Genomic DNA, 13,939 nt, shown 5'->3' on the forward strand with positions numbered 1-13,939 from the left:
AGTGCTGCTCCCGATCAGAGGTACCTATAACAAAAAGAAGAATCCTATCTCACCCAATTTAAAAGTTTGAATGGCCTGATGTTAGTGCAACTTTAGGGGCAAAATTATACTTCTCAAAAGAATATCTGGACACAAATGGATAGAGAAATTGATAAAACATATTAGCATATTCTTATTTTACCTCAGTTTTGTATGAATATAAATAGTCAGATAAAATATTTAAATTATTCCATGGCTATGGCTTAGTTTATCAGAGCTGAAAGTAACAAAAAGTAATCAAAAGTTACTTGAATTGTATATCAGAGTCTGTCAAATATCACCAATCAATACCCACTGAAGCATCTGAAATTCCAATAATTGAGGTCATTCCTAGAGACATTTTTCTCTATAGACCTATGTTAACATTGATATATTATCTGGGGACCCTATCTGGTGGTGCAATAGTTTCAAGCACAGCACTATGAAGCTATCCACAGCCACTGCAGCAAGCGTTCCATCCCTTGCCAGGGAGCTGACCCACATGGCGTAGCAGACCTCTCCTGACATGCCCGTTGCTCCCCTCAGCAGTGCATTTCAGTACATTTGCTTATTCTGTTCCTCACTCTGTCACTCATGAATCCTTTCAGTCCCCGCACCTCTGGCCCATACCCCAATTCTTGTATGCATAAATAAATAAATGTTTAAAAAGATGTATATATTATCTGGGAAATATAAAAGTTTATACTGTAGTTTGAATGCTATTAGAATAGGATTTCTGATAATGAATTCATCATAAAAAAATTATTTCTGACTTTACCACACCTGTAATTATGCCAGTAGGCAACGGATATGCAAAAGGATGGTATAACATGCAGGATTTTATGAATTCATTTAACCAAGGAACTACTTTTTTTTGCCCAAAGTTATAACTACTAAAGGCTGAAGAAAAACTAGTAGTACAATTTGGGAAAGGATGGGTCATCAAATAAACTCTCTCTAAGTGAAATCAGGAGCTGGGAGCTCAAGGCCCAGGACTTGTACATTCAAAAGGGAATTGGGCTGACAAGGAAATGTGTGGGGCATGGATACATCGAGAAGTGAAGCCAAAGGAGACACCAGAGTGAGGTTTTAGGGAGCCACACGCAAACCAGAGGATGCTCGTGAGCAGCAGGGATATGGGAAGGGTGGGACTAGTCAGGGCCTGGACAGAGGACGCAGATGAGAGGAAGATCGAGCCAAGATCGCTACTGGGCAGCTTTGCAGAAGCAGGTCCTATTTTCCAAGAGCCAAAACTCACTGAGCAGATAAACGTTAGTGTCCTTATTAGTCCAGGGCTCTTTCTTAATCAACTAAGCCAACAAGGAGCCTGCCATCCTGCCTGATATCAGGAATCCAAGTAATAAAAAAGTTATATGTTTTTTATCTCTTAATTTGTTTGCAGGATATTAAACCTGTCTTTGTTAGATAAGAAATTGAGCAGAATTTATTGGACTGTCTTCAAAAAATATCAGGAACCAGGTTCCTTCCCACAATCCTCATCATCACTCTTAGGAATGATATTATCCTGTCTCCCCAAATAGGAAGCATCCTGGGTCCTGTTTTACCCTCTTAATTCTAATCCTGTCAAAATCTTTTCTTACAAGTATAACTGTTGAATTTATGTGACTTAACATCTTGCTAAGGCTTAAAAATTTACCCTCCCAAAGGAAGTTAGATGTTCGTGAGTCATACAGGTTCAGAAACAGATGTCCACAATCACAGGGGATGATTTTCCTTGAGGTAGACAAACAGGATTATTTCTCAGTTTATGTCATTGTCATTAAGGTACAAAAGCCCATGCTTCTTTTACTATATTTATTTACTATTTCTTATCATGTATCAAATTTTTATTTTCCTCGAAGTAAGCATCACCCAGCTCATAGTAGTAGCTACATCTATTACTGGATAGGCTCTTTGGAGCTCTAAGAATGTAAGACTGGACTAAATTACTGCTTCTGAAAATAGCATTAGAGTAAAAAAATCAACTTTTTTACAAAGAAGTAGCTTTCCATGAAGTATTTGATACTAACAGTCTGACCAACTATGAAACAGGAAATCATTCATTCTAAGGAGAAAAGCAAAAGGGGATTGCCAGAGTCATCTTAAACTGAGAATTGTTTTCATGTATTGTCTTTACTTGACAAATAACAGATCACATCAAATAATACCAGTTTTCAGACAAGAAGGCTGAAAACAAATAAAAATCTTAAGTTTTCACTTTGGCACTATAATACAGTCTTGAAAACTGACATCAGCAGCCTCCATTTTTTAGCCTGAAGTATGAAAAACAAAAACAGACTTTTTTTTAAAAGTTATCATCATGAGTCATCTCAGTGTAATCACTAAGACAGCCAGCAGGAGGGGCTAGCTGAGATCACATGACTATCTCTGCCACTCACTGGCTGTGTGGGCTTAAGCAAAGCAAACAAGAGCGCAGTCTTAATTTCCTCTTCAGAAATACAGAGAAAATCATAGTTTCTTCATACTGTAGGAAGAAAAAATGAAACCTGATATGTGTGTGTGTGTGTGTGTGTATTCTTTGTATATTGCAAAGCACAATTCAAGTGCTAATTAGTGTCAGGGCTTCTGCCAAACAGAACTCACGTTTCTATCTAGCTCCTTTGCCCTCACAAATTGTAATGAACTTTGCATGCTGCCCATTCCAAGTCAGAAGCTTTCTCCACATTTCCAGTCTTCCTTCCTCAGCCTCTCTCTGACTCTAGAACAGTAACCAGGTGGGTCATCTTAATTGGCACCCCCTCCACTGTGTAAACTTTTCAGTCCTTTCTCTGATCCCCTCAGGGAATTGCATCACAGTGTATTGTAAAACTAGTAATAACTTAAAGACTTCAGAATATCCCTGGAGAGGGAGCTCCTTATGGGCTGCCATCTCCCCATTTGAGCTGCTGGTCTTCTTTGCTAAGAACAGCTTCATGGCAAGTAGATTCTATTACCCTGTTGCAAATGCTTCTCTTGAAGGGAGTGGTCTCTCAGGTTCCAGGGAATATCATTATCACTACCTTACCAATATGTATAAATGACTATTTATTATAAATGAGTATGTATTATAAAAATGAAGACACAGCGTGATTAAAAATTACTATAGCAAATGTCCAGAGTTCATATCAATCATTGAAACTTACTAAAAATCTGCTCCTTTTGATTTCTGCATTCAAGAAAAAAATATATACATGGAGTAATCCCAAAACATATATTGGAAGGGGAGAGTGCATCCACCCAAGAGGAATCTATCTATGACTCTTTTACCTACTAGACACATTCTACCCTGAGAAGAGAGAGAGAAGGTGGGGAGCATATATTGGGCTATTGTGGTAGACAAGGGGTGTTTGACTGTGGTGCATTAGGGTGACTATACCTGAAGCAGAAGATCTTACACTTCCAAAACACTAACAACAATATAAGCCAGTGGTACTTCAATGAAAAAAAAAAATAACTTTTAAAAAAAATAGTAGGACCTTCCCTGGTGGCGCAACAGGTTAGGACGCAGCACTGCAAGCTGGCTGCAGCCACTTCAGTGCAAGTTCGATCCCCACCCCAGAGGTGACCCACATGGCATGGCAGACCTCTCCTGACCTGCCCGCTGCTCCCCTCAGCAGTGCACTTCCTCGATCTGCCTGTTCTGCTCCCCACTCTCTCTGTGGTGAAGACTCTCACTGGTCCTGTACCTCTGGCTTGTATCCCAGCTCTGTATGAATAAAAAAATCTTTTAAGATAGATTAGATAGATAGATAGACAGATAGATAGAATTAAAATAACAGTAAACCCTCCAGTTCATTTTAATGTACAGAAATATGAGGAGGTCAAACTATGGCTTTCAGAGTACTCATAAGCCCATCCCCACAAATCCTCATCTTGATTAAATTGTGCCAGAAGTGGGTCTAGTCACATATATCTTTTCAAAACTTCCCCAGTGACTCTTATGTTCTAATATCCAAAACTCTGTTGTAAAGTATGTTCTGCAGTAGTTCACAGAGCTAGTGGGAGGCAAAACTGAGATTTTAATCCATGTGCTTAGTTCCCTGAACCTAACATCATGCTTGATGCTAGCTTCTTCATTCCTGGGTTCAGGATGCAAATATCCTCACAATCATCCAAACTTCAACTTTATGACGCACTATCCATGATTTCTCTGGACTTGCTCCAACATTTTTCATCATGCCCTTTACCTAAGGTTTCTCTTGCCTTGCATTTCTTCGGTCAACACACACACTGAAACCATCATTTCCTCCTGCTCCAACACCCACATAGCATTTGGAGATCAGATTCTGCCTTTCTTGAAAGTTCAAGCAGTTAAAGCTAAAGTGATGTCTGGAATCGGCAAATTCAACTCCTTTTAATTGCTAATAAATATAATTACTCTTCTAAATGAGATCAGCATCCCAAGCATATACATTACCGAAAGAGATACTGAATGTAGCGCAAAGTGGAAGCTTTGACACATGACAAAGGAATTTTCATTAACTGGAAGAGCTTTGGAATTGCCAAAGTTGTCTGCGTGAATCTTTATTTACCATCTAACCCATATGTCCTGGAATCCTAATTCAGATCTCATGTTTAGAAAAATCCAGATATCCAGTCTTTCCTGAAAGGCAAAGAAATACATAGGTCCAAAGAGGATTAGTTGCTGATGCAAGGTCCCACGCATATATAAGGTCTGTGCCTTGTCTCAAAGCACCAGAGTATCTTGTGTTTAAAGCCAAACATATAGATGTAAAATAAATATATGGTATTTAAAAAGCTTGAGCAACATCAAAGTGGAGCAAGTTATCATCAATTACTAGGCCTTTTTGATTGGCCTGGATATAAGGGGAGATATTCTCTTGCTGTTAAGTTACTAGACATATTTGAAGTTAAATTTGAATATTTTACTAAAATAAAAATTAAAGCCAATTATGAAATAATAATGGGAAGTTTTAGTATTCTCCTGATAACAACAAATCTCTGCCTCAGATTTCTTAGATCTAGAAACTAGGTATAAACTTCCCCATGAACTCACCATGGCTACTCAGGGATAATATAACTAACCACATAAGGGAAAGAAAGACGAGAAGATTTATCCTTGCTATTATAATCCCATAGCCAAAAAAATTGTCCTTTTCTAGTAACTGGTAAGTATAGTTTTTTTCCTACGGGCAAAAGAAGCAGATGTTCTGGGTCATTGTTTTGTGAGGAGAACCAAGCTAAAAGATCCTTAAAGGAATATCTTTAAATAAATAAACAGCTGTGACAGCTATCAAATTCTGACATGTTGAAATGATCAAATCTCATGCAGGCAGACAGCTTGACAAGATGCTCAAGGAAATTTTTCTTACACAAAAACTTCCTTAAAGTCATCATTCACACTTTGGATCATAGAAGTTCTGCCCACCGATGCTTTTTGAAAATGAAACTGGACAAAAACCTGAAGAGGAGAAACATGACCTCAAATCATCCCACAAGTCTCACCATGGTGAATAATGAAATAGCAATGCTTGGATTTTTGGATGTTATATATATTCGAAAAAAAATTTATATGAATGCTCTGAGGTATTGCTATCAAACACCAAGTTTATGAGTATTAGTGACTTTCTGTTTTGAGAGGCAGATGGGAAAGTAAGAGGAATTGCATCCAACTCATAGAAAACAGAACACCAGGAACAGTTTGTAATACTACTCATTGGGTGCCTTCCCAGTTGGTGCAAGAGGCTAAAGCACAGCACTGTGAAGCTGTCCACAGCCATGGCAGCACCAGCTTGATCCCTGGCCAAGGAGCTGACCCACATGGCACAGCAGACCTCTCCTGTCTCACCCACTGCTTCCCTCAGCAGTGTATTTCAGTCGATCTGCCTGTTCTGCTCCCCACTTTGTCTCTAGTGACTCCTCTCACGCCCCATACTTTTGGCCTGTACCCCAGTTCTTGTGTGCATAAATAAATAAATCTTTAAAAAAATACTACTTATTGATAGTAAATAAATTTGGCATATTGTCAAAGGAAGGCTGTCTGAATAGTGTATACTTTTTATACTCTGCATATTGCCACCTGTGAGAAAACATTGATCTAGAATTTAAAATACAGAAAACATAAAAGGAACACTTGGGTACAGAAAATAAGATGAGCAACATTTGAAAGGAACTAGTTAGAAGATGACTTTATATATGTGCACTCTCCATTGTATTTCATAATCACATCTTGCTTGTGCCTTCCTTCAAACTACCTTCGTTTTATCCCCCTAGTCCAGAGTCCCAGGAGGAATATAGGATTCCAAAATGTAATGGGCTTCCTTCAGTTTCTTACATGCAATGTTACAGAACATTAAGTGCTAGGGGAACCTTCTGGAAGAGCTCACGTTGGACCGCGGGGCTCTCCTTCCTCTCGCTGAGCAAGGACCAGCAACCCATCTTTGCCCTTTCTTTGATGAACAGAGATGTAACCTAGGAATTCTTCTCAAATACAGTCCATTAAACACATCAGTTAGGGCTTCAGGAGGAAAACAGATGGTACAGACAGACAAGTTAAAATAATCTTAAGAGAGCTTAATAAAGAGATTATTGCATTGAGGAAAATACTAAGCTGTAAGGTAGGGAGGGACTGTATGGGGGCCAGGTAGCAGGAGAGTCACACTGGGATCATCTACTTGAGAACAGTTATGATCTTCTAACAAAGTTAGCCCAAGGCAACCTCACAGAAAACTAAGCTCTCTCTATCCCTCCCTCAGGGCTCCTGCTGGGATTCAACATTTACCAAACCAAATAGAAACAGAAGGCCAGGAATCCTTCTGACTAGTCATCTGGAACACAGAGCTGGTTAGAGAAGGGTGGAGAGGGCATCCAGATGGCAAAAGTCACTTAACAGCATTTGGGGTGATGTTCCCTAGGACATATAGCTATTAAATAACACAAGAGGGACAAAAACACAGGCTTTCTTATTCTCAAACCGTTTCTTTGTGTGTGCTTGGGTCCATACACATATCTGAGTGTCCACATGTGCCCCTGGAAGGCTGGGACTTGACAACTGTATGGAATCATCTGCTGCTCTGGACTGGCAGGGTCAAAATGACCCAGTTGGTCCTTCAGGCTGGTGACTAGCCCAGATCCCCCAGGTCAAGCACTTTGTGGCTTCGTAGCACCAACCAGCCTAGCCAGGGGAGCAGCAGCTCAGAGACCTTCCACCACAATGCAGCTGTGTGACTGCAGGGTTATTTCTGACCTACATCAGGGTAGAATGCAAAGCTGCTTTCCAGATTTACCAGTTCAAGTTAGCTTACCTTTCTGATCCACGGCATTACTGGAAATGTCAACCTGTCCACAACTCAATGTTATTTTGCAAAGTTTGGCACCCCTAATTAACTCAGTGTCACAGCCAAGCCTCCTGTGGTATTTAGTGAGAGTACACAAAGAAGATACATTTTAATGAGTGTGCCATTCAGAGCATTGAAAATGCCAAATTTCTCAGTCAATACTGTTAGCTTAAAAGCTTCCCTCTTCCTTTTTTAAGTTTATATATGTTGAAAATATACATTGAAAGCATAGATACAGTTTGCGACAGCTCTTTGTGTAATACATCTTAAAACAGGATCAGATTTCTAGGCTTTCAGCTAAAAAAAATCTGGTATGATATTGATATAAACTATTTTGCAAAATACTTGCACTGATCTGTTCGCCGCTTCGGTTTTCTACTGCCTGAATGGGATATTAAATGTCCACATGATAATATTTATAACGCATTGTTAGTTCAGTTAAAAAGTAAATGAATAAATAAATAAATTTTCATACGGATTGCTACAGGTTCACTTAACTAAGTATAGAGAAATCAAATCACTGCTAAAACAAACAACTAAGAGATAAATGTTTCCTTATTTTCCCATTCAATTCATACCAGTTATTGATTCTCTAATGTGTACCAAGAATGGTACTATTTGCTGAACAAACTCAGCAACAGTTAATACACAAATAGTTATCCTGAAACATTGTCCTGCTTCAAGCTCCTCTGTCAACAAAAGAATTGAAAGTGACATTAGTAAATATGAACAATACTGTTAAATATTTATGATTTTTAAATTGTATAATTTATGTGAAAGACTTTTCACTAAGAAGAAAAATAATTTCTAGTTCAAAGTCACTAATAAAAATTCTGGCTTAGCATTATAACAGGTCACAAGAGAGAGCAATGTTATAGGGAAGAGGGAGAGGCTCCCCAAAACCCCCAAAACTGCCCACTCTAAATAGGTTTGCCACATCAAGACAAATATACTCTAGTGCTTAAGACTTTTAATGGAAAGGAACTTTAATACAATTAATGTGCAATACAGAAAAGGGGAAGAATCAAGTTTCCAAATCAAGTTCACAAAGTTACCCATCCCCTTGTAGGTAAGTGCCCAGCCAAACGGGGTTGGTCGAAAGCAGGGCCACTGAGGCTAGAAAACCTGCCACAAGTCTAAGGTATCTCCTGGGCGGAACCCATAGGAAAGGGGCCAAAGAAATCTGGAAGGAAAGAACAAAATCAAGATCAATATAAATGCTGCCATTGTTAACCTTCTCATGGGTCACTCACCCATTTCTGTTTCAAGTGTGTCCTTCCATGTCCCCCAAGTCCCTGGAACAAGTTCAAGGCCAAGAAGCAAACGTAGCTTCTTCACCTACCTCTCTGCTCCCTGTGCCTCCTCCAGATCCCCTTGCTCTCCACCCTGCTTCATTCTTTCTCCCAGTCTCTCCTCTAGCACATTAATTCAGGCTCATAATATCTCATCTTAAAATGCTGATCCTGACTATGCCTTTAGTTTTTGCTCTTCCATCTGCTTTCAATATAAAGTAAAGGCAAGGAATACAAACAGTTTCTGAAATGAAGTAACAATTATTAAGCCCAAACTAAGTGCCATGCTTAGTACAACAGACTTTCTAGATGTGCTTTTGGGGTGGATAATAACCTCCTCATTTTAGATGAAGAAAGTAGGACTGAACAAAGATTAAACATATTGCCCGGATCAGGTAGGTAGGAAATGGCCGAATCCAAAATATCGACCCATAATCAATTCTTCATCCAAATTATTGTCATATCCTAATCTGTAACTACCCCATGTTGCATTACTAGATTACATCGTCATTCACATTTTACTAGCACAGAAGGAAGCATTACTCTTCTGACTTCTTGGCAGCAGAGCATAAAGTCATGAGAATAGAAGGTAAATCTTTTGCTATTGGGTTACTATAGGTAAAGAGTAGTAAAAGGAATCACTTCCACTTCCACCCCTTGATCACTGGACTCACGAATCCCAGCTAAGGAAGAAACAGCACTACTCGTTGGATGCCGATCAGAGCATGTACAGGTTTCTAGAAAACTTGTCCTGGTTCTTAAGATACTGCCACCAAAGTTGGCCCTGTCACTGACTCCTCAGAAGACCACTCCACTGTTCACTAAGCTAGCTGCTTGGTACATGCAAGACCGGAGCATGCCATGTGTGGTGGCCCATTACTGCACTGATTTTGTTGTGTGTTTTTTGATCAGAAGTGCATATAAATTGGCCTGGGAGTTCCAGATCTCCAGTGTTGTTCTCTGCTCCTGGCAATCTGGGCACTTAGAGGTGACACTAGCCAGGTCAGGGGTGGTAAGAGGAAGTTCATGTTGCTGAGCCCCACTTTATCCATCTTCCTGCCACCAGGGATACTTTGTTCACGAACCCACTGGGCAGTGACAGGGATGGCCTGAGGAAAGACTGGTATCCACAGATCTTCCTATTGCCTTGCTTTTAGGATGCTCTTCTGTTACAGTCACCCTTTGGTGACCACAAGACCATACATGTATACAAATTTCCTTTCTAAAGTATATATCAGATAGTGTCATGATGTTGGGAGTATGCCTGTTCCACAATGAACCAGGTACATTACAGGGACTTTTATTTTAATAGCTCTCTTCCTCATCATCAAACTATATGTTTTTGCTAGCTTATGGACATCGTTTTTGTAAATCCACTTGTGGCCAGATTCCTTCTTGGCAAGCTATCCTGTATTGAGCAGCTAGAGTTTTCTTTGTCTTAGGCAGTAAAATTATCTCAGACTATGCTGAGTCCCACTGGCTTAGAAACATAATAGGAAATGCATTATTTATGTTAGTCTTCATGAATAATTAATAATATCGTAGGTCCTTCATGTTTCCAAGTTTCCCAGCTACATTAGTGCAACTGGTACAGGATTACCTTTCCCCAAACATTGCAATTAAGTGATTGCTGCTGAGTGTGTTTTTAATTAATTTGTGTGACCTTCTCTTGCTAAAGCTGGTAAGTAATGGGGTAATTTTTCAAATAGACAAACATATTATAGTCTGTGAACTTTTGTTCTTATGATGTTGAAATTGTGTCAGCCTCAATCTTTAGTTTCCTTTAGACATCGAAAGAAGTTGTTATTAATAAATTACTTGAAAGTTTCAGGAAAAAAAATAAGCAGAAAAGTGTCCTTACAGCAATATAGAATTTGACTTTCAAATCCAGTGTTTATTTTATTCACCATGCTGACCACCCACTCTGACTGCTACCCAATCCCCGGCACCACAATCTTCCTCTCGCCCGTGTATGTAGAAACTTCCACACTTCATGCAGTCATTAACAACAAATAGTTATGAGCATAGACTGCTCTTCATTGGATAATTAATAATATTTATAAAACACCCTTAGAATTTTTTAATAGTTCCAAAATATTTTATTTTCATGGTATATGCTAATCTGTTTTTTTATAAGATTTATTTATTTATGCATACAAGAACTGAGGTGTGGGTCAGAGGTGTGGGGAGTGAGAGGATTCACCAGAGACAAGAGTGGGGAACAGAATAGGCACAGCTACTGAAGTATATTATTGAGGGGAGAAGCAGGAGAGAGAAGAGAGGTCTGCCTTGCCATGTGGTTCAGCTCCCTGGCTGGGAATCGAACTAATACTGGAGAGCTTCATTCACAATGCTTTAACCCACAGCGCCACGAGGGAGGGTCCATGTATCTGCTCATCTTAGTAGAGTTGCAAAGTTGCTGAGATCCTGCATTCTGAATACTAAAGGAAAGTAGTAAAAACAAATTATGTAAATTAAATGATCAAACAATGGATTATAAAAAAAGGAATCACAGGATTTCCTCTTCACTTCAGACTTTTGCAGGGAGGGTCCTGTTCATTCCTCCTGATTCCCATGAACGTCCTACAGTTGACACAGCGCTGTGTACTGAATGAAGAGCCCCAGGGAAAGTGCCATTCTTTCCACTTGCATGTCACTAACTGTGCGTGGATTCCAAAGAAGCAATAAACATGTCAGACCATGCCCTGCCCTCATGTCACTGTTCTTGAGCAGTGGAAAGCATCTTTGACATGGAAGCAAACAGAAACCAGAATTGTAATAGATATAAGAAGGTTCCTGCCACACAGGAGGTAACAGAGGAGTGGAACAGAGTGGTGAGAAGTCAGCAGGGAATGGTGGCTGTAGATCAGGAGATGAGGAGGCTCTCTGGCCTGAGAAGTCGGCTTTTAACTAAGAGCTGTGGAATAAGGAGGAGGCAGTCATGCCTGTATCCAAGGCAGGGGAAACAGCAATCACAAAAATCTCAAAGTGTGAAGAGCATGGGGAAGGAAGTACAGTTCAAGAGTGAAGACAAGGGGGAAAGAAGGAAGGAAAGAAGGAAGGGAGAGAGGGAAGAAAGAGAAAGGATTAATACCACTAATAAATCAGCTTCTGCCTACTAATAAATGCTGGAGACATATTTTAAGAATATTGGTAGAAGTGGTGCCTTTTTTTTTTTTTTCATTTTGCAGGCCGCCACATTAATTTTTCTAGCTCTGACTTTATCCTAATTCTATAATCTAAGGTAAAAAATAATAATAATTCAGTGACCTGGGACTAGATATAACCTGATGATAGCAGTCTCCACTATCGAAGCCAAAGTTAATTCTTCAATACTTGAGCATCTTATCTGCAAAGCCTGTCATGACCGCTGAAAGATATTAAGGAGAATGAGACACAGACCTTACTTTAATGGCTTGTAGTATATTTTAAAAAATAATGCAGTTAAGGGCCTTCTCTGACCTCCTCTATGACTCTGCCCTATCAGTAATAAAACTTTGGCAACTATTTCTCTGAAATATTAATAAGACATGACAATGTTTTAAGAGCAAATGACAGAACTTGATCTTTAAAGGGAAAGCGCACACGCACACACACACACACACACACACATTCTTGTCATTTGTCAAAGGGTCCTTGGAACAGGTAGACCTGGAACACAGAGCATGGAATGATCATCAACGAGCTTATTCTACTACAGTCAGACAGAAATATGTTTTGTGTACAAGATTACCTTTGCAGATTTAAGGACCCAACAACATTTCTGCATGGATAGCAATTCTAATCTGTATGCATCCTGAATACTGGATTCACTATGAGAGTAGACTTACAAATATGACTGCAAGCGCTCCCCTCCTTGGGTCTATACCCACTTATCACATGACCTCCCCATGGAGCTGACCAGCGTGGATCAATGCAATGCAGCTGAAGCAATGGACCTTTCTGAGCCCAGGCCACAGAACACACTGAGCACTTCATGGATGAGTGCAAGCACTGCCAGGGAAATCCCACAGTGGGTGGGTGCCATAAAGGACACACACTGGTTTTCTCACAGTTTGTGAAGCTACATGTTTGAGAGTCTGAACCCTCCATCTGTTGCACCCAAGTACCCCCCCCCTGTTCCTTTTCTTCTTATAAGAATATCAGATTGGATGAGTCCATGCTAACACCCTCATTTAACTTAATCACCCCATGAAAGGCCTCATACACAAATACAGTTACAGTCTGAGTACTAGGGACCTAGGGGCTCTACATGAACTTTGGGAGAACCTAATCCACCCTGTAACACTTCCCTCATTCTCTTGAGGCCTTGCTGCCACCATCTGAACAAGTCTAAGCCAAATGCCTAGATGACTAGCCAAATCCCAAAAGCCAGCTAATCTGCATCTTGCCACAGAAATAAAGAGAAGCACCCTGTTGAATCTGACTAACTGGAAAGACTACAGGCCAAAGGTGGTTAGTTGGATAGCAATGCTGACAGGTGGTTTATTAGTTAGCTGAGATACTAACCGCATGATAAAAATATATTGAGAATTTGCCTATTTCTAGCTATTTCACCCAGCATTCTCTAGTTGCAATAGAAAGCATCTCTGGTTAACTCACGCATGGGAATTCACTGGAAAGACAGTGCTCTAGCAAAATCAATTGAAGGCTTAGAAGTACAAACACAAGTCGCTCTCAGATTTAGTGAGCAAAACTATGGTTTTATTAACATGTTGTGCTGCCAGTGAAATTGTTTTTCAAATCCATTTAGAACATGTGCCACCAACCTATGATTTGAAGTGCTCTCTGACCATCCAGATTACTATGACAGGTGACTGCCTTGGTTACATCCTGCAAGACTGTCAATCAAATGCATAAGGTACAACAGGCTTACCCAACACTATGTTTATTTAACTTTGCACACAGGACACAGACAAGGACCAGCAAGATACAGTAACAATGGCAAGGGGCCGTCGGGCAACCTTAGACACAACTGGCAATGACTCTATCCTTACATGGGACACTCTTTCTTCATGAAGAACAACCAACAATACAAATGTGGCTTACATAAGTAAAAGAAAAAAGCAGGGGCCTAGGGCCCATCAATTTAAATATTGTGTTAGTTTCTTGTCTCTGGAGGACTAAAGAAGAGAGGACCTAGTTTCCTTTCTTTTGTGCAAGTTGCAAATCAAAAATTATAGGTAATACACCAATTTATCCCAGCAATCAAAAGTTTGCAATGCAAAAATATTTATGGATCAGTAATCCATTCACAGTGAATCATTTCTGTGAGTTGACATTGTAAGAAGTCGACAATGGTCTTCTCAATTAATTGTGATCCTGAGGACG

The sequence above is a fragment of the Condylura cristata genome, unplaced genomic scaffold (assembly GCF_000260355.1).
Source record: "Condylura cristata isolate star-nosed mole 26May11 unplaced genomic scaffold, ConCri1.0 scaffold00007, whole genome shotgun sequence".
Lineage (NCBI taxonomy): Eukaryota > Metazoa > Chordata > Mammalia > Eulipotyphla > Talpidae > Condylura > Condylura cristata.